We start from the raw sequence: 22,884 nt of genomic DNA, 5'->3' as shown, positions 1-22,884 counted from the left end.
TGTGTGTCTCAGAAGATCAGTCATTTTCTCCTTTGACTATAAGACATCATGAAAAAAAATGTTACGTTCTGTTAAGGAATTTTATTTCAGGAACATACAGAAAATCCTGTACTTTTACATTTATTATTTATTTCTAGGTTTTGCTTTCCTTTTATTAACAAACCATGAGCAAGTCCTTCTCTTATATCTCACATTTTATTATTCATCCCCTTTCTTCTAACAATTTAGGTCCTTAGTGCAGAGTCGCGAACATGTCCTCAATACTCAATAATAAATATGATCGAACTAAAATGGTTTTGGCCAACTGTATCTAATGTATTAGCCCCCAAACTGTCTTACTTGAGAGCTACAGTCAATTATACGAGATAGTCATGAGCCACATACATCACGCCCACTCTCTTGTCACCCAGAGCCCCAATTGCCAGTATAATGACAGCCAGAGCTTCCCATAGAAAGCACCTTGTACCACCCTCCCTTATAGGCAGTAATCTTACATCCAATGTATCCCACTTTACCCCTATTCATAATTCTTCCATGAAGCACGCCCACCAAAAAATTGCATCCAGTTTCAACACCCATCTAACTAATAGGAAAATACTATCTCCAGCTTACCATATTTATTCCCCCCCGCCCCACCCCTCCACAGAATATACACATGGAGAACTGCTCTTCTGGTTGGTGCATTAGCACAAGGTCTATCAAACAGCCCTGAGCTACACATCCCAAGTAACCCTTGATTTAAGGGCTACATAGCAGTTTGGCCATCTTTATGACATATAGCCTTGAATATGTGCTATATGATTGCTTACCCAGTGACATTAGACATTTATTCTTCATTTAAAATTATGTTTGCTCTAACTCTGTGTGAAAATTAAAATCGTAACATTTGTATCTTGATTAAATGAATAAATATTTTATCCCAAAATAATAATCGCTGTTATTTTAACTGAATAGACAATGAACTCCTGTTAACAATGTAACCTCTTGTCATATTCACATGGCTCCAGAAAACTGATATGTATATGGAGCTATTTAATTCTTTCCCAACATGTTACGTACATGTTCATCCGACATCAGGTGCAGGTGTATAGAGAGATTATGTGGTGCCCCTGAGGGTTTAGTCGTCACAGAGGTACTGCACCTCACCCAGAGGTGTGGTGTCTCCTTCTCTCAGGTAAGGAGGGAGTGCTGCCCGGAGCCCCAACACTCACATTCAACACTACACTGCTCCAGGCTGGCTGGAAGGGCAAGATGCATGCGCAGTGCTGAGCCCTGTCCCTGGCTGGAGTGGGGGGGAACCCAAAAGTAGGGGGAACCAGTAGTGGGTGTGGGTGGAGGAAGAAGTTTAGGGGAGCACCATAGTAGTAGATATGTAAAGGGAAGCCATCTTAGGGTGGCAGATTAGTGAGTGAGAGAAGTCATTCTGGGAGCAGAGTCTCCTTAGGAGCTCTGCCCCACAGGCGGGGGCCTAGTGCTAGAGGCCCAGCAGGGGAGCAGAGGAGTAGGCTCCGTTCTAGTAAAGGGATCCCAGGGGCTACGGAGAGTGCAGGACGGCACCCGTATGCCCCGAATCTGTCAGGAGACAGATGTAACGGGTCTGGGAGGCGGAACCTCTGAGCTACTATACAAGGGGGCGGTCCTTGTAAGGGAGCGGGTGGCGACCAGGCAGGCAGTCACAGCAGGTGACCGGGACAGTCTCTGGAAGAATGGGCAGGAGATCACGACAAGTGACAGGGGCAGTCTCTGGGTGAACGGGCAGATGGTCACGGCAAGTGACCGGGACAGTCTCTGGAAGAACGGGCAGGAGATCACGGCAAGTGACTGGGGCAGTCTCTGGGTGAACGGGCAGATGGTCACGGCAAGTGACCGGGACAGTCTCTGGAAGAACGGGCAGATGGTCACGGCAAGTGACCGGGGCAGTCTCTGGGTAAAGGGTTGGTACGACCTGTTGCGGCTGATGGTAGACTTGAGATCCCAGGTGAGCAGGCGAGAGTCTCTGGATAAACGGGTGGTCACAGCATGTGACGGCGGAGCCTCCAGGAAGACCAACAGACAGGCGGCAGAAGAGCGCTCCCAGAAGAGCGGGCGAGAGTCTCTGGATAAGCGGGTGGTCACAGCACGTGACAGCAGAGCCTCCAGGTAGGCTAACGGACAGGCAGCAGATGAGCGCTCCCAGGTGAGCAGACAGGAGTCACTGGACAGGCAGGTGGTCACAGCACGTGACGGCGGAGCCTCCAGGTAGGCTAGCAGACAGGTAGCAGATGTGCGCTCCCAGGTGAGCGGGCAAGCTGGTCCATAGACAGACTGACAGGAGTTGGAAGGCAGACCGTCGGACCTCAGGCAAGCAGGCAGGTAGCTGAAGTGCGCTCCCAGGTGAACGGGCAAGCTGGTCCTTAGACAGACTGACAGGAGTTGTAAGGCAGACCATCGGACCTCAGGCTAGCAGGCAGGTAGCGGAATATCAGGCAGGAATAAGACAGCAAGCTGGCAGGAATCTGGCAGGTATCTGGCAGGTAACTGGCAACGGGACCTGAGGGCTGAAGCAGAGTAGTGAACAGTGCAACAACATTGCTCGGGCACCTCCATTTTGGAGGAGGTGCCTTATATATGGTGAAGTCCTCCGGCCATTGGCCGGGGACTCCTTAGGACGGCGCGCGCGGCCCCTTTAAGAGGGAGGGAGAGCGCGCGCGCGCGCCCTAAGCACAGTGGCCGGGAAGGAGCGCGCGCTGCCAGCAGAGCGGGAGGAGGACGCCGGGCACGGAGCAGGGAGGTGAGGGGAACAGCGTCCCTGCCTAGCAGAGGGCAGGGACGCCGGCGCTACAACAGAGGGATCGTAGGCCGCAAGAAGGGGACCGGCCCCTGGACCAGCCGTGTTACTCCAGGTCTCGGCTGGAAAAACCGGAGGCTTCTGGCTTACATAGTCCAGTTGCCAAAGCCTCATTCTAATCTCCGTGAGGGTCAAGCAGGTCCAGGAACTGCAGTTAGACAGGAGGGACTTCAGAGCACCCGAGTGGCACTGAGAGTGTGGAAGCGCAGGGCAGGAGGGAGAAGACCCAGCATGAAGACGATCTAGAGAGAGGAACACAAAAAAGCGGGGTTCCGTCAGGTGCTCCCAAATTACCTGAGGAAGAGCTGAACCCTCGTTCTGGTGAACGCTGCGTGACGTGGGAGGCTGTAAGCTGGACAGTGCAACCTGAGGAACTTAATAACTGTGAATAAAGACTCGGATGACTGCACCGCACTGCCTCCGTCCATTATTTCATCTGCGCCATCTTCCCCCTGCACTACAACGCCCAGCGCAACCAACAACACCTACACTGCCCTGGAGCTAGCTCTACCTGTGGAGAGCCACACCATCCCTGCTGTAGTAACACCAGCTCCAGAGGACTGCTCCACAGCGGCAGCTCCCTTTGGCTGCATTCCACAGGTGGCATCACGAACACTTTCCAAAGCCACATATAAACCCAAAACCCCCTTTCCTTTTGTTGACCGCCCTGGGTCACGGACCGGGCCAGCCACCGTGATATCCCCCACCAGCATCCATAGGCCCAGCTGGCGAGTACCCCAAGGCTCTGGGGGCGAGTCAGAGACCATACCATACAGGGCAGCAGCCAGGTGTGTTGTACAGCAACTGGCATTTAACACCATACCCCAGTGGAGAAACCATTGCAGCGCCCACAACTTCTTCCTGACATTTATGTTGTCAGCATCAGCTTTATGCCATGTTCACATGATCAGTGTTTGGTCAGTATTTTACCTCAGTATTTGTAAGCAAAAACCAGGAGTGAATGATAAATACAGAAGTGGTGACGTGTTTCTATTCTACTTTTCCTCTGATTGTTCCTCTCCTCGTTTTGGCTTACAAATACTGATGTAAAATATTGACCAAACAGTGAGCATGTGAACGTGGCCTAAGACAAATTATGGCCCCGGGCAAAATTCAAATCGGGGTCCCAAATCCTGAAATACTACACCAACATCAAAGTCACAGTAAATTCAGTACATTCAAGTGGGTTTTTGTATACTGGTAATTAATTTGTAAGTGTCCAATGAGTCACACAAAGCAAAAAAGGATAACGTCACCATCTAAGGCAAAGAGCCTCATTCGACATCTGCGATTTTTCATGTATGTAAAAATACAGATCTTTGTTCATCAGTGTTTTGGATCCTAGTTACATTAGTGTTTGGTGCATCTGACAATGTTTGCTATGCTGGGATGCTCAAGTGGCATGTCATCAGGGGGCCAGGGATGCGGTAATTGCCACAGCTGCGATCCCCAGCCTGAAACCAACTGTTATTGGTGTAATCTGTTTCAAGGTGTAGCTACTCCCTGCTCTACTGAGCATGCACTGGTTGTCAATTCCGATGCATATGTGGCGCCCCTGTGGGTCCAGTTGCCACAGAGGTACTGCATCTCAGCCAGAGGTGTGGTACCCCACTCTCGGGTAAGGAGGGAGCACTACCCGGGACCCACCTACTCACATCCTACACTACACCACTCCATTAGGGAAGGTCCGGATAGCTCCTGAGGGATAGCACAGACCCGGTCCCCATTTGGAAGGTTGAACTAAGTGGAGGAGGTGGGTGGAGGAAGTAGTTTAGGGGAGCACTGAAGGAAGAGTATAAAAGGAAGGTTGGAAACATCTAGAAGGGTCCTTGGAGCAGGAGTTCAGTGGATGAAGGGAGGACCGTGAGGAGTAAGATCCAGAAGGCGAGGGGCCCAGTAAAAGGGGCCCAGTAGGAGAGTGAGAAAGGCTCCAGGGAGAGAAAGGAACCTAGGGGCACGGGAAGTGCGGAGTCCACCCATACACCCGAGTTCACGCTGATAGTGAAGGGATCAGGCCGCAGTAGGGGACTGGCCCCAGACTAGTGCAGGACTGCAATACTCAGCTAGCAAACCGGAAGTTGCGATATCTTCATGTGCCGTAATCAAAATCCAAACACATTCTCTGAAAAGGTGGCCATATAGGACAAAGGGGACAGAAAGGACGTCGCCCAACAAGGTCCGCGGCCACTGGCTCGGGACACTGTGTGTGAGGTGCAGGGCAGGAGGGCGAGAGCTAGTGTGACACCCCAGGGGTCTGGTTGTCACAGTGATAGAGATATTACGTCTGAGAGCAGGTGGGAGGTCCTTTGGTCAGGGATCCTGTGCATGCCACACCTCCTGCCCAGCCTTGGGAGGGGAAGAACTTCCCCTGTATAAACCCGGGGCTGAGGCAGGGTTAGTGAGTCCAGGAAGAGTAGAGACAAGAGCAGCATAGGAAGCAGCAGAGTCACAAGGAGTCAGGGGCTGGCAGCTAAAGAGCTCGCCCTGACTAAGAAGATTCTTTACCGGACCCGGAGTCCGAGGCTGTGGGGACTAACTTCTACCCAGCAGCAGAATCCGTCAGGCAGGGGATTTCAGGTCCCCTGGCCCAGAAGCCCGAAGGCCCGGTCACACGCGTGGGACCAGCACCGCCATCGTGGAGCGGAAGCCATTAGAAGGCCCCGAGTCACCGGCCATACGGGTGAGCACCACACGGTACACTCAGGGACGTGGGCTACTTACATCAGCTTCTAGCAAGGTAGCCAGAAGAGTACAGTCAGCTTGGGAGGCCTACAACTACGCCTGGCCAGGGGAGATCCCATCTGCTCAAGGACTGACCAGGCCCCGTTCGCTAGCAAGTACTCCGGGAGGGTCTATCGTTGTTACCAGTAAAGACCCTGAACGCTACCATACCGTCTCTGAGTGGTTCCTGCTACCCCCATCATCCACGTCGGCTGCCCTGAGGCCATACCCCTCCCGTTGGGGGTTATACTATCACGCTGCACCATCCTTCCACCGGCCTCAGAGGTCTGCCCTGCAGCAGCAGCCCCCTGGCTGCATTCAACGGGTGGCGTAGTCATCAACCATTTTCTACCGCTAACAGACTGCCGTCCAGTTTGACTCCCTGGGCACAGACCGGGTCACCGCCACGAGACTACAACCCTAAACAGATCCGGCTCCGGGTAAGCTCCCCCGTGCGCAACGCAGCGCGACACAGGCCCAGGGGCGCGTCAACTTTGGCGTAGTCGGCAGGATCACGTGCCCGCAACCACCGGGTACTGCGTGCCTGAAAAGCAAAGACTGTTCAAACTTACCAGTGGTGAAGATTCCCGCCATCGGTGAAGATTCCCGCCATCCGGCGCCATCTTCAGCCTTCTTCCCGCCATCCGTGGAGTTTTCCCGCCATTGGACGCCATCTTGAGGACGCCGCGCGGGAAGAAGAGGGGCGTGGACTCTGAAAGCGCGCGAGAACTGAAGCCCCGCCTCACGTCCGGACGTTGCGTAAGGTCCTGGAAGGAGCCCAGCAGACGCCGACGTCACAGGAGCGCGACGGAAGGTCCTCAACCCTGACGATCCACTGCGGAGCCGCGGCCTACGGAACAGGATCATCGCAAGGTAGGCCACGGTCCACTAGGGGGGAGGAAGATGTCGGATACGGAGGAGAGCTCCACTGCCTCAACCCCCGCCAGCGCTACCGCTGTTGCAGTTATGCCCTTCACCATGCCCTATATCCCGGGAGCAGCTTGGCTACCCCAGTACTCAGGGGAGTCACATACCCTGCATGACTTTAGAGAAAAGCTGGATAGCCTCTTCCAGGTGTACCCCCTCACAGAAGAGCAAAAAGTGAGCATCCTGGTGGCCCAACTAACTGGGGCAGCCAAAAGGGAAGTAAAATCCTGGCCACCTGGGAGGAAGACTGTCGCAGGGATACTAACCCGGCTGAAGGACACCTTTGATACCCGCACCTCAGCCGAGATTAAACTTAGATTCTACGGGTGCAAGCAGCGAGCGCATGAGAGTATAAGGGACTATGCACTCAACCTACAAGAGGCCCTGAGGGCCATTAAGCAGACCGACCCTAATGGAGTGGGAAACGAGGACAGGCTGTTGACCGAACAATTTATAGAGGGTTTATATTGCAATGCCCACCGCACCCAGTTGCGGGCAATGGCCTTACAGGACCCTCATCTAGAATTTGCACAGTTCAAGGACAGAGCCATCCGGGTGCTCCGAGAACCGGCACCAGGTGGCGTTGTGACCCACAGACGCCCCACTACCACTTACTACCAGGAGGCGGCGCCCTTGTCAGCAGGGCCTGTGGGAGCTGATGCGCAGGCTTTGGACAATGACCCGGCTCCAGACCTACACCATCAGGTCCAAGAGCTAGCTAAAAGCGTTGCTGCGCTAACCCGAACTGTGCAGTCTTTACAGGTTTCCACTCCAGGGAAGATCCAGCTGGCATCCGGACCGGAGGACATCCCGTGGCGTCGACCAAGGAGGACCCCACCGGCCAGAGGAAGACCCAGTGACCGATACAGCGAGGACGGACGACCCATCTGCCGCCGCTGCAATCAACCCGGACATATGGAAAGGTACTGTTCTTTAAACGGGCACAACCTGGGGTAGAGGGCCAACCCCCAGGAAAAAGATCACCAGGCCCATCGAACTGGCGCGACAGATATGTGGGAGGATGTCCAGTCTTGCCTGTGGTACTGGATGGCATTCCCATGAGTGCCCTACTGGACACCGGGTCACAGGTCACCACCATCCCGTACGTGCTCTTCAAGCAGTACTGGAATGACTCGGATATTACCCGCTACCCTGACGACGACTTGAGTATCATCGCCAGCAATGGTCAGCCCGTGCCACAGATCGGATTTAAAGAGGTGACCATCAAAATTGGTAGAGTCGAACTGGCCGCACAGGGACTGATCATTGTAGATATTGACAAACATGAGAGTCACCCAAAAATAACTCTAGGAACTAATGTAATTGAAAATTGTCTTGCAGAGGTGATTTTCCTTTTACAGCAGGTTGCCAAGAATGCCAGCTCCGGCGAGCAGCGGGTGCTCCAGAAAGAGATCCGGGCACTGATGCAACGGCAACAAGTGGAACTCTCCGGCGGTGAGATTGGTAGCGTAAGAATGTGTGACCCTTTTCCTATTGCCATGCCCCCAAAAAGTGAAATGATGATTTGGTGCCGGGCAGCTATTGGTCTGAGAGGTAGAGATTACCAGGCAATGGTAGAACCAGTTTACTCAGACAGTAGGCCCACCATTTTGACAGCACGGGGGGTGGTCAATGTACGCCATGGGAGGGTGCCCGTTCGCATAATAAATATCGGGGAGAGGGAAGTGTACCTGCCCCGGTATGCCACGCTAGCCAAATTATATACCACTAATCAAAATTCTATACAATCTGTGGAACCCTTGCCTCCATCTCACCCGGAGGAAGGTAACGGCTCTAAGAAAGACATGGAGGACTGGTGTCAGCAACTACATCTGGGTACTGACTCCACTCCCTCACACCAGAAACAAGGAGTCTATCGGGTGGTTCAAGAGTATGAGAAAGTGTTTAGTAAACACCCGTTAGACTTCGGGCGAGTCAAGGGGGTAGAACACCGCATCCCCACGGGAGATCATCCTCCCATAAAAGAGAGGTATCGACCCGTACCCCCTGCACATTACCAACACGCCAAGGGGATGCTTAGAGACATGAAGGAGGCTGGGGTAATCCGGGATAGCTGTAGCCCCTGGGCAGCCCCACTAGTTTTAGTCAAAAAGAAAGACAACACCATGAGGATGTGTGTAGATTACCGGAAAATCAACCGTATCACACACAAGGATGCGTACCCCTTACCAAGGATAGAGGAGTCATTGGCTGCTTTAAGATCTGCTAACTTCTTCTCTACCTTGGATCTCACTAGCGGGTACTGGCAGGTTCCTGTAGCAGAGGCGGACCGGGAGAAGACCGCATTCACCACCCCGATGGGACTTAGCGAGTTCACCTGCATGCCGTTCGGACTCTGCAACGCCCCAGGAACCTTCCAACGATTAATGGAGTGCTGTCTGGGCCACAGAAACTTCGAGACGGTCCTGTTGTACCTGGACGATGTCATCGTATACTCCAAAACTTATGAGGACCACCTGAAACACCTGGCGGAGGTGTTCGAAGCTCTGGCGAGTTACGGCCTAAAGGTGAAACCCTCCAAGTGTCACCTCCTGAAACCAAAGGTGCAATACCTGGGACACGTGGTGAGCGCTGACGGAGTGGCTCCCGACCCCGATAAGATCACCGCAATCAAAGGATGGCCAAGCCCTTCCAGCGTAAAAGAAGTGCGGCAGTTCCTAGGGTTGGTAGGCTACTACCGAAGGTTTATTCCCGGTTTCACCAAAAAGGCGGCGCCTATGCAGGACCTCCTGATAGGCCAGTCCCGGAAGGCCAAGAACCAGAAGCCGCCCTTCAAATGGGAAGAGCTAGAGGAAGAGTCCTTCCGCCAGCTGAAGATGGCCCTCACGGGGGATGAAATCTTGGCGTATCCGGACTATAGCCAGCCCTTCATCCTCTACACCGACGCCAGTAACGTCGGGCTAGGAGCCGTACTGTCCCAGATTCAGCAGGGGAAAGAGCGAGTAATCGCCTATGCCAGCCGAAAACTGCGACCCACCGAAAGGAATCCCGAGAATTATAGCTCATTTAAGCTAGAGTTCCTGGCCGTGGTATGGGCAGTCACCGAGCGCTTTAAGCATTACCTCGCTTCTTCCCGGTTCACCGTATACACGGATAACAACCCGCTGACACACCTGGACACGGCAAGACTCGGTGCCCTGGAGCAGAGGTGGATGGCCCGTCTGTCCAACTACGAGTTCACAATTAAATACCGGGCAGGGCGCTCCAATACCAACGCGGACGCCCTGTCCAGGATGCCCAACCTGCCGGACGGAGGAGAAGATCCGGAGGGACTGGAAGAAGTTGAACTCCCTGCGTTCCACCGTCATGGGACTATCCAGTATTCCCACCGGGTAAGGAGTAAGCAGGCTGCTACGTTGAACCCCTTACCTCACTACAACTGGGCGGAAACGCAAGACAGCGACCCTGCCGTCCGACTGGTGAAGGAGATGCTGACTCGCCCGGAGGCTAGCCTGGAATCAGACGCTCCAGAGGAAGCCAAACAACTATGGGCAGAGAAGAGTCGACTGTTCCTTTACAAGGGGAAGTTGTGCCGCAGAATGGTTAACTCCAGGACGCATGAACTACTCTGGCAAGTAGTGGTGCCACGAAGAGACGCAGCCATGGTGATGGAGGCATACCACGACGGAGCTGGACACTTCGGGTGGAAAAAGCTGGAGTTCCTGCTGCGCGAGCGGTTCCACTGGGTAGGCATGAGGGGAACCATCGAGAAGTGGTGCAGAGACTGTGGCCCGTGCAATCTGAGAAGGAAGGACCAGGCCAGCCAGAAGACTCCCCTGCAGTCCATCGTCACCCGGCAACCGTTGGAACTGGTAGCCTTGGATCATGTAAAACTGACCCCCAGCAGAAGTGGCTACGTCTACGCGTTAACCATCGTGGATCATTACTCCCGGTTTCTGGTTGTCGTCCCCGTCAAGGACTTAACGGCTCGAACAGCAGCTAGAGCCTTCCAGCAGCACTTTTGCCGTCCACACGGGTACCCGGACCAAGTGCTGACGGACCAGGGACCTGCCTTTGAAGCGGAGGTCTTCCAGGAATTCTGCAATCTGTATGGCTGCCGGAAGATAAGGACGACACCCTACCATCCGCAAACTAATGGACTTTGTGAGAAAATGAACCAGGTGGTAATGGATCTTCTAAAAACGTTGCCCCTGGAAGAACGCAGTCTGTGGCCTGAGAAGTTGCCCGATCTGGTGGACCTATACAACCACATCCCGGTAGGTTCCACCAACTGTACCCCGGCTTACCTAATGAGGGCAAGACCTGGTAAGTTACCTGTTGACCTGGAAATGGGAGTCCTGACGCCCGAGGACACTTCACCAGAAACAGACTGGGACACAGAGAGGCAGCAGCAGTACCGGAAAGTACAGGAGAGCGTGGAGCGAAGTCTCTGTCAGGCTAGGGAAAGACAAGAGAAGACTTACAACCAGTATGCTCCCGCTGTTCCCCTGGTACCCGGAGAGCAGGTCTTGAAGAGGAAGAGACGGCTCCACAAGTTGGACGACCAGTGGGAGAAGGACCCGTACACCGTACTGCCCTCAAGCCACGAGAACCCGAAGGTCTGTACCATCAGTAAAGACGGAGGGGAAACCACAGCCATTGTATCCCGGGACCACCTGAAGAAGTGCCCCGAACAACTGAGGAACCCTGAGGAGGAACAGGAAGACCATCGACCCGTGGAAGAAAGGGAAGATATGGTTAGTACCGTGCTCGGGGACTTCCCTCGGTCTTGGACTCAAGTCAATGGTGCAGTTGTGGTACCCGTACTCACCTTCCTCCAACCATCATCCCAAGAACCTACGGAGCAACGGGTAGAGCTGGAAGAGCAGCCGGTTCAGGAGGCAGAAGACTCCACCCAAGCGGAACAGGAGAATCCACCCTCTGCTTATAGTGAGCCTGCCGTACCCCTAGTGAGACAAAGAGCCGGTAGACAGCTGCCCAGTTTACCCTTGACAGCTCCTACACCCTGTAGTTCAGGGCCAGACAGTCAGCTCCGTAGGTCCACTAGGGCCACTAGAGGCCAGTTACCCGCACGTTGGAGGATCTAAATGTTTAAGTTGTTTTACAATGTTTACCTGTTTATTGTTGCTTGTGTGTAATTTTGTGTTTCTAGTTGTTTTTAGGAGTCTTCGGTGGATTTACCGGGAATCCTTTGTATATAGTTGGAGCGTAACCCAGGATGGACTAGAGACTGTTAAGGACTCGGGGTAGGACAGACCCCTACCTGGTTACGTCTCCCTGTGTTGGTGAAATGGACACCTTTGCTTTTCTTCAAAGGCTGCACCCGGTTGCGGACATCCGTGACCATCTTATTGTGTTTCCTTATTGTATTTTATTGTTCTTTGATATACCTTGTTATATTTTTCTAAAAAGTGTTTAGTCCCGGAGTACTAAATTTCACTAGGGGGGAGTGTGACACCCCAGGGGTCTGGTTGTCACAGTGATAGAGATATTATGTCTGAGAGCAGGTGGGAGGTCCTTTGGTCAGGGATCCTGTGCATGCCACACCTCCTGCCCAGCCTTGGGAGGGGAAGAACTTCCCCTGTATAAACCCGGGGCTGAGGCAGGGTTAGTGAGTCCAGGAAGAGTAGAGACAAGAGCAGCATAGGAAGCAGCAGAGTCACAAGGAGTCAGGGGCTGGCAGCTAAAGAGCTCGCCCTGACTAAGAAGATTCTTTACCGGACCCGGAGTCCGAGGCTGTGGGGACTAACTTCTACCCAGCAGCAGAATCCGTCAGGCAGGGGATTTCAGGTCCCCTGGCCCAGAAGCCCGAAGGCCCGGTCACACGCGTGGGACCAGCACCGCCATCGTGGAGCGGAAGCCATTAGAAGGCCCCGAGTCACCGGCCATACGGGTGAGCACCACACGGTACACTCAGGGACGTGGGCTACTTACATCAGCTTCTAGCAAGGTAGCCAGAAGAGTACAGTCAGCTTGGGAGGCCTACAACTACGCCTGGCCAGGGGAGATCCCATCTGCTCAAGGACTGACCAGGCCCCGTTCGCTAGCAAGTACTCCGGGAGGGTCTATCGTTGTTACCAGTAAAGACCCTGAACGCTACCATACCGTCTCTGAGTGGTTCCTGCTACCCCCATCATCCACGTCGGCTGCCCTGAGGCCATACCCCTCCCGTTGGGGGTTATACTATCACGCTGCACCATCCTTCCACCGGCCTCAGAGGTCTGCCCTGCAGCAGCAGCCCCCTGGCTGCATTCAACGGGTGGCGTAGTCATCAACCATTTTCTACCGCTAACAGACTGCCGTCCAGTTTGACTCCCTGGGCACAGACCGGGTCACCGCCACGAGACTACAACCCTAAACAGATCCGGCTCCGGGTAAGCTCCCCCGTGCGCAACGCAGCGCGACACAGGCCCAGGGGCGCGTCACTAGCGCAGAGAGACGAACCGGGAAGGTTCATAAGAAAGGGGTCCCTTTCAAGTGCACCCAAGTTATCTGAGAGATGGGCTGTTATAATCTGGCTATTGTAACCTGGAACTCCATAATAACTGTGAGTAAACACTTGAAGACTGCACCCCACTGTGTCCTTTACTTAATTACTGCGTCACCTGTCTTGCACTACAACACCAACACCCTAAATCCCTTACTTAACTGCCTTGAGGCCTAGCTCTACCCGTGGAGAGCTGAACCATCTTTGCTGCGTCACCAACAGCCCCAGGGGATCTGAACAGCAGCGGCACCTATAGCCGCATACCAAAGGTGGCGTCACGAAACAATATCCCCCAATTGACTTTACTTTATTGATTGCCCTGGGCCACGGACTGGGTCACTGTCACCGTGACTACCCCAAAAAGGACCGGCCCGGCTACCAAGTACCCCACGGCCCCAGGGGGCACGTCACATACTCAGTATATTCCCTTGATTGCTCACTGACATTGAGCTCTGTTGCTAGCTCTAAAAAAAAGTAATGAGCCAACAAGAGAGCACATTGTCAGTGGGCATTGAAAAAGAGAAAGTTCTGAAAACAGACATCCCTCAGGGGCTGGTCTTTGTTCTTCCTGCTTGCTGCGCTCTCTCCTTTTCAATGCACACTGACAGTGCACTTTCTTGCTGACTCATCTCTTATGTTTATACCGGGTGGGGGAGAGCAATGCCAGTGAGCAGCCAAAGAAAAATAATGCTGGGAGTGCATACTGAGCATGTATTCGAATGGACAACCGGTGCATGTTCAATAGTGCAGGGACTTGCCCAGTCCCTGAAAAGGATCACTGATAATGATTCATTTCAGGGTGGGGAAAGCAGTTGCAGGTGTGACTGCAGTTCCGGCCCCTTGATGACATCTCCTTTGATTATCTTAGCATACACTAAGGATTCTCAAACACAATGTAATTGGAAGTGAAGATAAACACAGACAGGAAGTTAGAATAGAGAAAGAACAGTAGGGAATTTTTAATTGAAGTATAACAGAAAAGTGGTTAGATTACACAGATATGCAAGGGTAAAATTTTTTTGAAAAGTAAGAGGTGATTTTTATATAGTTTCGATTGATGAACTTAGTAAAAATATCAAAACAATTCCACGTACAGTACAGTGTCCAATCATAGCATATCTTTCATTTTACTTCAGCTGTATAAGAAATGAAAGCTGTACTGTGATTGGTTGCTATGGGGAGCAAAAGCAGATTTTGTTTTAGACAGAGATCATAAGAGTGTGGTGGTGATCTTACCATTATTCCTTTCAATATTTTGTGTTTTTGTAGAAGAACTATGACAGTGGTCTAAAGGGAAGAAAGAGAGCTTTAATTTTGGCGTGCCTATGATCTGGAGGGACTGTTACTTTTATACATGCAATATGTAGGAATTCAACCTTAAAAATAGGAAGGAAATTATATACCTGGACCTCTTTATTGATTCATCCCAAAAAAAAGTCTGCAAGCTGTGCTACTGCACAATGGCAGCAAGTATGCTTCAGTGCCTGCAGAGCATTCTGTGCATGCACTTGAAGGAAAGCTATGAAAATTTAGACTTTATTCTCAAATAACTTAACTACGAGGATCAAGGATGGTCACTATATGGTGATTAGTGTTGAGCGATACCTTCCGATATCGGGAAATATCAGATCGGATTGGATCGGACCGATACCCAAAAAATATTGGATATTACCGATTACGATACCGGAAACCAATGCAAGTCAATGGGACACAAATATCGGAATGAAAATAAACCCTTTCTTTCCTTGTAGGTTAATTCTACATGAAGGAAAACAAGTAAGAATAATGTAGAATGTATTGGGGGAGGTGGAGGAGACATTAAAGGCATAGAGGTTTAGCCCAATCAAATGGAACAGCAGGAATTAATATATTTTTTTAAGACGTTTGGAATTACAAAGATATTGACTATGTTAAGCTTTTTTATATTTGGTCAGATATTTATGTTTCACTACTTCCATGCTCTTCACCTTCTTTTTTACTTCTCCCACACTTTCTCCTTCATCATCCTCAGCAGCAGCATCTTTTTCATCAACTTCTTCTTCACCTTATTCATCTTCTTCTTCTTCACCTTCTTCCTATTATTCTTTTTTTTTACATTCTTCATATTCTTCTTATTCAACTATTATTCTTCATCATATTCTACTTCTTCATCTTCTTCATATTCTTCTTCTTCATCATATTCTTATTTGTGACAGGCATTCCAGTAGTTGTTATCTATAAAAGTTTGAAGATTACACCTTCCATTCTGCCTGTCACAAAAGATTTACAACAGGATTTGTCCGCGTTCAGTTTGGCCTGCAGCAGCAGGTATTTTCCAGGGGCACCACGAGGAGGAACGGACTCACCCCCATACAATGCTTAGTCTTCTTCTGCTTATAATTTAGAATATATCTTTTGCTCTGATTTTTAGTCTTATGCTTAATGTTCTTCTGCTTTTTGTTCTACAGCTTCTTGTTCTTCTGCTTCTTGGTCTTCTGTCTCTTGGTGGTTGTGTTCTTGTTCTTTGTCCTCTTGGTCATCTTCTTCAGGGTCATCTTCTTGGTCTTCTTTGGGGTGGTCTTCATGGTTGTTGTCTTCAGGGCCGTCGTCTTTGGGGTCGTCGTCTTTTTCGGGGTGGTCTTCAGGGTCGTCGTCTTCAGGGTCGTTGTCTTCGGGGTCCTCGTCTTCTTCGGGGTGGTCTTCAGGGTCGTCGTCTTCAGGGTCATCGTCTTCGGGGTCCTCGTCCTCTTAGGGGTGGTCTTCAGGGTCGACGTCTTCGGGGTCGTCGTCTTCTTCAGGGTGGTCTTCAGGGTCGTCGTCTTCGGGGTCGTCGTCTTCTTCAGAGTGGTCTTCAGGGTCGTCTTCAGGGTCGTCGTCTTTGGGGTCATCGTCTTCTTCGGGGTGGTCTTCAGGGTCGTCGTCTTTAGTGTCCTTGTCTTCGGGGTCCTCGTCTTCTTCGGGGTGGTCTTCAGGGTCGTCGTCTTCAGGGTCGTCGTCTTCAGGGTCCTCGTCTTCTTCGGGGTGGTCTTCAGGGTTGTCGTCTTCAGGGTCGTCATCAGGGAGATCCAGAGTGATTACCAGAAACCATTTCAAAAAGCTTGACTTTGGAAATGTAGCAGAAGATACAAGAAGGCTGAGGAACTGCCGAGAACCAGCTGACGGTACTGGAAACCGGATGGGTGGCAGAATGTACAAGAGCCAATGGAACTACCGAGGACCAGCTGATGGTACTGGAACCCTGTTACTAAGCAGGAGGTACCTGTGCCAGAAAGCACTACCAAGGACCAGCAGACGTTGGTGGAACTCGGATACCGAAAGGGAAGCACCTAAGCCAAAGGCACTGCCGAGAACCAGCTGATGGTACTGGAGCCCGGATGGGTAGCAGAAGGTACAAATGAAAAAAAAAGTTGCAAGGCCGCGAGCCGGCCGGAGTTACCAAAACCCACAGTCATACAGGGGGTGCTTGTCCTATTGGCACTATGGAACCAGCCTTCATTGCCACATCCCACAGCCCAGATAGGAGTCACCTAAACTGCAGGCACCATAGAGTCGGCTAACCCGACCACAACACGACAGGACAACGTATTGGAGGCAAAGTGACATTGACACTACCCGGAAACAGCTGGCGTGCTGTAACCAGGCTGGGCAGGAGGGAGTACCCGTGCCAAAGACACTGCTGGGAAACAGCTGGCGGTGCTGGAACCTAGGGTAAATACTAAAAACAGAGTGGAGCCAGAGGCCTAATTGGAGCAAGTTTAAAATCAGTAGTAGTGTGAATGTGGACAGAGCAGGAGAAATTGCCTTACACACAGCAGGGGAGCAGCTGAGGTTACTGAACCCCAATAACACTGGAGCAAGTGTTGACTGTGCTGACGGCACTTCTGAGCAGCAACTGGTGGTGTTGGAGGCCAGGGTAAATACTGAAAACAGAGTGGAGCCAGAGGCCTAATTGGAGCAAGTTTAAAATCAGAAGTAGTGTGAATGTGGACAGAGCAGGAGAAATTGCCGGACACATAGCAGGGGATCAGCTGTTGTTACTGAACCCCAATAACACAGGAGCAAGTGTTGACTGTGCAGACGGCACTTCTGAGCAGCAACTGGCGGTGTTGGAGCCCAGGGTAAAAACTGAAAACAGAGTGGAGCCAGAGGCCTAATTGGAGCAAGTTTTTAATCAGTAGTAGTGTGAATGTGGACAGAGCAGGAGAAATTGCCAGGCACACAGTAGGGGATCAGCTGACATTACTGAACCCCAATAACACTGGAGCAAGTGTTGACTGTGCAGACGGCACTTCTGAGCAGCAACTGGTGGTGTTGGAGCCCAGGGTAAATACTGAAAACAGAGTGGAGCCAGAGGTCTAATTGGATCAAGTTTAAAATCAGTAGTAGTGTGAATGTGGACAGAGCAGGAGAAATTGGCGGGCACACAGCAGGGGATCAGCTGAGGTTACTGAACCCCAATAACACTGGAGCAAGTGTTGACTGTGCAGACGGCACTTCTGAGCAGCAACTGGCGGTGTTGAGCCCAGGGTAAATACTGAAAACAGAGTGGAGCCAGAGGCCTAATTGGAGCAAGTTTAAAATCAGTAGTAGTGTGAATGTGGACAGAGCAGGAGAAATTGCCGGACATACAGCTGGGAAACAGCTGACGTTACTGAACCCCAATAATACTGGAGCAGGTGTTGACTGTGCAGACGGCACTTCTGAGCAGCAACTGGCGGTGTTGGAGCCCAGGGTAAATACTGAAAACAGAGGAGCCAGAGGCCTAATTGGAGCAAGTTTAAAATCAGTAGTAGTGTGAATGTGGACAGAGCAGGAGAAATTGCCAGACACACAGCAGGGGAACAGCTGACGTTACTGAACCCCAATAACACTGGAGCAAGTGTTGACTGTGCAGACGGCACTTCTGAGCAGCAACTGGCGGTGTTGGAGCCCAGGGTAAATACTGAAAACAGAGTGGAGCCAGAGGCCTAATTGGAGCAAGTTTAAAATCAGTAGTAGTGTGAATGTGGACAGAGCAGGAAAAATTGCCGGACATACAGCTGGGAAACAGCTGACGTTACTGAACCCCAATAATACTGGAGCAGGTGTTGACTGTGCAGACGGCACTTCTGAGCAGCAACTGGCGGTGTTGGAGCCCAGGGTAAATACTGAAAACAGAGGAGCCAGAGGCCTAATTGGAGCAAGTTTAAAATCAGTAGTAGTGTGAATGTGGACAGAGCAGGAGAAATTGCCAGACACACAGCAGGGGAACAGCTGACGTTACTGAACCCCAATAACACTGGAGCAAGTGTTGACTGTGCAGACGGCACTTCTGAGCAGCAATTGGCGGTGTTGGAGCCCAGGGTAAATACTGAAAACAGAGAGGAGCCAAACAGAGGCCTAATTGGAGCAAGTTTAAAATCAGTAGTAGTGTGAATGTGGACAGAGCAGGAGAAATTTCCAGACGCACAGCAGGGGAACAGCTGACGTTACTGAACCCCAATAACACTGGAGCAAGTGTTGACTGTGAAGACCGCACTTCTGAGCAGCAACTGGCAGTGTTGGAGCCTAGGGTAAATACTGAAAACCGAGTGGAGCCAGAGGCCTAATTGGAGCAAGTTTAAAATTAGTAGTAGTGTGAATGTGGACAGAGCAGGAGAAATTGACGGACACACAGCAGGGGAACAGCTGACGTTACTGAACGCCAATAACACTGGAGCAAGTGTTGACTGTGCAGACGGCACTTCTGAGCAGCAACTGGCGGTGTTGGAGCCTAGGGTAAATGCTGAAAACAGAGAGGAGCCAGACAGAGGCCTAATTGGAGCAAGTTTAAAATCAATAGTAGTGTGAATGTGGACAGAGCAGGAGAAATTGCTGGACACACAGCAGGGGAACAGCTGACGTTACTGAACCCCAATAACACTGGAGCAAGTTTTGACTGTGCAGACGGCAATTCTGAGCAGCAACTGGTGGTGTTGGAGCCCAGGGTAAATACTGAAAACAGAGAGGAGCCAGACAGAGGCCTAATTGGAGCAAGTTTAAAATCAATCAGTAGTATTGTGAATGTGGACAGAGCAGGAGAAATTGCCGGATCCACAGCAGGGGATCAGTTGACGTTACTGAACCCCAATAACACTGAGCAAGTTTTGACTGTGCAGACGGCACTTCTGAGCAGCAACTGGCGGTGTTGGAGCCCAGGGTAAATACTGAAAACAGAGTGGAGCCAGAGGCCTAATTGGAGCAAGTTTAAAATCAGTAGTAGTGTGAATGTGGACAGAGCAGGAGAAATTGCCGGACACACAGCAGGGGAACAGCTGACGTTACTGAACCCCAATAACACTGGAGCAAGTGTTGACTGTGCAGACGGCACTTCTGAGCAGCAACTGGCGGTGTTGGAGCCCAGGGATTACAGTTCAGGTGGTAGAAACATGAACACAACAGGAGACCTGGATACTGTTGCCAACCAATTATTTAATCTGGAAGAGGACTGGCAAAGTCATGCAAGATCCAGGCCTTGTTCATTTTCGGAAAAGTAAGCCAGTCAACGTTATCGGAGGATATTCGGATGCGACGGTCTGTTAGTACACCACCTGCGGCACTAAAGACGCGTTCCGAAAATACACTAGCAGCAGGGCAAGGCAGCACCTCCAATGCATACTGGCTAAGCTCTGGCCATGTATCCTGCTTAGAGACCCAAAACTTGAAGGTGGAAGAGCCGTCTGGGAGTACACTGAGAGGGCAAGACCTGTAGTCTGTCACCATCTGATGGAAACGTTGCCTCCTGCTGACTGGAGCCGTCTGTGATGTTGTAGACATTTGTGGCGGCGGGGACACAAAACTTTGTCACATTTGGGCCATACTGGTCTTGCCTTGTGCTGAGGCTCTGCTTCTGCTCCCTCTTTGTGCAGAACTTCCTCCACTGAATCGACGCACTGAGCTGCTTTGTAAAGCACTAGCAGCACTGCTCTCGGGTGGAATGGAGAACACGATGGAATGCACCTGTGTGTCTTGGTACTCCCGCATTTTACGCTCCCGGTTCAACGGTGTTATGAGGCTTTGTAAGTTGTCCCAGTAGCGAGGATCTAGGAGGGTGGACACCCAATAATCAGCCGTGTTGAGAATGTGGGCGATGCGGCGGTCGTTTCTCATGCACTGCAGCATGAAATCAACCATGTGCTGCAGACTGCCAGCTGGCCAAGAAACGCTGTCCCCTGCTTGAGGCGTGATCTCTGCCTGCTCTGCATCACCCCACCCTCGCTCTAGATACTGACTACTAGAGCATTGTGTACCTCCCTCCTCTGGACAGATGTCTTCCTCCTCCATTGACTCCTCCTCATCCTCCTCACAAAGTGTCCCCTGCCTAGGCCTTTGTGAGGAACCACGTTTCGCAGACTGTACAGAAACAGATGGCATTTGTGACTCCTCATCCTCCACCTCTTCCAAAACCTCCTCCCTTAGTGCTTGCAGTGTTTTTTCAAGAAGACAGATAAGGGGGATAGTCATGCTGACTAGTGCATCATCTGCACTCGCCATCCACGTGGAATAATCGAAGACACGCAAAACGTGGCAGATGTCCTTCATAGAGGCCCACTCAGTGGTGGTGAAGTGTGAACGGCGCGCACTGCGACTTGTTTGCGCCTGCTGCAGCTGGTACTCCATTACTGCTGCCTGCTGCTCACACAACCTCTCCGACATATGTAACGTTGAATTCCACCTGGTGGGTAGGTCACATATGATGCGATGTTCCGGAAGGCGTAATCGGCGCTGCAGAGCTGCAATGCGCGATCTTGCGATGCTGAAACGCTGCAAGTGAGCGCACTCTATGCGGACCTTGTGCAGCAGTGCATCAAGATCCGGATAGTCACTCAGAAAACTCTGCACAACCAAGTTGAGCACATGTGCCAGACATGGGATGTGAGTGATATTGCCTAGGCTCAGAGCTGCTACCAGATTTCAGCCATTGTCACACACTACCATGCCTGGCTGGAGATTCGCTGGCACAAACCACGCGTCGCTCTGCTGCTTGATGGAATTCCAGAGCTCCTGCGCTGTGTGGCTTTTATTCCCCAAATAAATTAATTTCAATACGGCCTGTTGATGTTTGGCCATGGCTGTGCTCATATCGGTCGTAACAGGTAACCATTCACGGGTCGATGTGGAGGTAGACCGTGACAGCTCCTGCAGCGCTGATTCAGAGGAACTGGAGTACGAAGAGGAGTCAATGTGTACAGACTGGATTCCTGCAATCCTTGGAGTTGGCAGAACATGTACAGCGGCACTCTCAAGATCTGTACCCAGCTCCACAACATTTACCCAATGGGCAGTGAGGGAAAGGTATCGTCCCTGTCCATGCTTACTGGTCCACGCATCAGTGGTCAGGTGGACCTTGCTACTGACTGCGTTTTGTAGCACATGTTTAATTTTTCCCTCCACATGCTGTTGCAGGGCAAGGACGGCTTGCCTGCTAAAATAAAAGCGGCTGGGCACTTTGTATTGTGGGACTGCCAATGCCATCAAGTTACGGAAGGTGTCAGTCTCCACCAGCCTGAATGATAGCATTTCAAGGGCCAGTAGTTTTGCAATGCTAGCATTCAGAGCCTGTGCTGCTCGGGGGTGGTTTGCCGAGTATGGGCGCCTTTTCTCCCATGCCTGTGCTAACGATGGCTGTAGACTGGCCTGGGAGTGTGAGGATGACAGGGAACATGGTTCTGTGGGTGGAATGACTCTGTGTCTCTGTACAACAGTGCCAGAGGTTCTTCCATGGCGATCCTGTGAGGAAGCCGAACCAGCTGTGTGTGAGCTGGAGGAAGAGGCTACAACACGAGCTGAAGAGGTGGTAGGTGGCACTGTAGGTTGGCCTAGGTGTTCAGTATGTCTTTGTAACTCCACCACGTGCTTGGTCCACACATGTTTCCACATATTTGTGGTATTGAGGTTGCTGACACTTTTCCCTCTTTTCACTTTCTGATAACACAGCTTGCATTTGACAAAGCAAATGTCATCTGCAACTGTGTCAAAAAAGGACCAGGCACTGCAAGTCTTGGGAGTGCCCGTTTTGGGTTTTGGAAGAGGCATGCTCCTAATGGGTGCCGAAGTGGAGGCAACAGGCAACCAACTCTGCCCCCTCCCTCTCCCTCCTTTTTGGGCCGTTCGGGGAATCTCTTCCTCAGAGCTGCTCCCACCACCTTCCTGTACCTCACACCATGATGGGTCAAGGACCTCATCATCTACACTACCCGCTTGAAACAACTGCTTCTCCTGGGTAGTCTCGAGAGCACAGTACGCACCAGAAAGTGGCACCAGAGTCTCATCATCAGATGCGTACTGAGGTGTGCTGACCATAGGCACTGGCCCACCTGCCTCTTCATATTTAGAGAGACAAAGCAGATGCGCATCACTGCATACTACCTCTTCTTCAATTTCTTGAATTCTGCTTGGCTGGCCCGCTCTATCCAAGCCAAGAGATTCAGAGAACAGAAATAGAGATGGTTCCTGCCCAGGGCTCTCTGACTGCCTGGGCAATTTGGCAGGTGGTGAAGAGACAGATGGGTGCTCTTCAGTGCTCAGGACCTGAGAGGATCTGGAACTAATTGAAGTCGATGCGCTAGCTGCCAACCATCCAGCAACGGCTTCAATTTGGTCCTCCGGCAAAAGTGGGGTATGGCGAGCTCCTACAAAGCTGCGCATAAAGGACTGTTCCCTGGTAAAACTGGGGGATGCTGAGTCACTGGTGCCCGCAGCAGGCACAGAATCCCCACGTCCTCTCCCTGCAGGCACAGAATCCCCACGTCCTCTCCCTGCAAAAACTTCACGCCCACACCCACGACCACGACCACATGCCTTACTCCCTGCCTTCTTCATCTTGGTAGACTGATAAAGATAGGCAGAAAAGTACTAAGGGCTTAGTGTCCTTATTCCTGAACAGCTGCTAACAGGTATAAGAAACACTAATTTTATAAAGTGTGGACTAGACTTTAATATG

At 51.5% G+C, this 22,884-nt stretch overlaps 1 protein-coding gene across 4 annotated transcripts in view; it reads left to right on the top strand.

Annotated features, from left to right (window-relative positions):
• The window catches only part of MOXD1 (monooxygenase DBH like 1), a 443,141-nt gene that overhangs the window by 333,509 nt on the left and 86,748 nt on the right, over positions 1-22,884 (top strand). The window lies entirely within an intron of this gene.

Source organism: Phyllobates terribilis, unplaced genomic scaffold, assembly GCF_046119375.1.
Source record: "Phyllobates terribilis strain yellow unplaced genomic scaffold, ASM4611937v1 Scaffold_3__8_contigs__length_932513732, whole genome shotgun sequence".
Classification (NCBI taxonomy): Eukaryota; Metazoa; Chordata; class Amphibia; order Anura; family Dendrobatidae; genus Phyllobates; species Phyllobates terribilis.
The sequence above is the reverse complement of the archived record's forward strand: the minus strand, read 5'-3'. Positions and strand labels throughout refer to the sequence as shown.